This window comes from Mastomys coucha, chromosome X, assembly GCF_008632895.1.
Source record: "Mastomys coucha isolate ucsf_1 chromosome X, UCSF_Mcou_1, whole genome shotgun sequence".
Taxonomy (NCBI): domain Eukaryota; kingdom Metazoa; phylum Chordata; class Mammalia; order Rodentia; family Muridae; genus Mastomys; species Mastomys coucha.
The window spans coordinates 62,360,355-62,361,569 of NC_045030.1; the positions used below are offsets into that span (position 1 = coordinate 62,360,355).

The 1,215-nt window shown below is 51.6% G+C and overlaps 1 pseudogene; it reads right to left on the reverse strand.

Moving 5' to 3' along the window:
• Window positions 1-355: 355 nt before the first annotated feature.
• The window catches only part of LOC116092855, a 1,172-nt pseudogene continuing 312 nt past the window's right edge, over window positions 356-1,215 (reverse strand).

The window sequence follows — 1,215 nt, forward strand, 5'->3', positions numbered from 1 at the left end:
GTGTGTGTGTGTGTGTGTGTGTGTGTGTGTGGTTTCGTATGTGTGTGTGTGTGTGGTTTCGTATGTGTGTGTGTATGTGGTTTCGTATGTGTTTGTGTGTGTGTATAATATGTGTATTTCTTTTTTTTAACAGACAAGAAGCATAGTTTTAATTTCCTATACACGTGTAAAGAAATTAGGAACAACATTTTAAAATATAAATGAAGAAAAATCCCTTGTGGAGAACATAACATTGGAATGGGGCAGAGTTTCTGAGAGGGGTCAGTACAATAGCCCTGACAAGCTACAGCATCTCTGATTGGTCCAAGAAATGAAGATACAGGGAGGATAAAAGAAGGAGTCAAAGGATGACAATTTACTGAGGAAGTGGGCCCTGAAGTGGACCACGAGGTGGAACTGGGGGCCGTGGAGTGGGTCTGGGTAGAGGGAGGGAGCCCCGCTGGTAGCCATAGGGAGGGGGTCTTGGAGGACTGGCATATCAGTGAAAGGGTATCAATGGAGGAGGCCCACACATACCATGTGGAGACATGGGACCTGGGTGTCCCATGGGAGGTCCAAAAGGAGGCCCTCGAGGGACATGCCTATTGGAGGAGGTCCAGGATGAGGCATTCCAGGAGGTGGCTGAGGTGGTGGCTGTCACCCAGAGCCTGGAGGCCTACTATGGGGGTGTCCTAGGCCATGGGGTCCATGGTGGGCCAGCTGCATCTGGGACATTCCTGAATGGAGCATCCCACCTGGTGGGAATGGGTGAGGGTGTGAATGGATGTGACCAGGATGTCCAGCCCCTGGAGTTCCTGCTGCTGAAAGGTCATGTCCTCCAGCCCCAGGTAGCATAGGTAGTGGGGGAATGGCTGGGGGTATCCCAGGAGGGAGGGTTCCAGGAAGTGGCACTGGAGGGGAACGAGCCAGGAGGCAGCATGCCTGGTGGAGGAAGCCCAGAATCCAGGGATGAAGTCACAGGATTCGGGGCAGAAGGTGGAGGGGGTGCATCAGCAAACACCTGATGAGGGCAGTCAGCCTGGGACAGTGGTTCTGGGCTGCCAGAAGTCATTCAAATGCTGAGCTATGGTGTTTACCCTTAGAGTCCTTCTTGAAGGCATAAGACACAGTGATAGGGCGCTTACACAGGTACTGCCCATTCATGGCTTCAATTGCTGCATCCGAAGCATCAAATGAAGCAAAATTAATGAAGGCATAACCCTTGGAGTTGCCTGT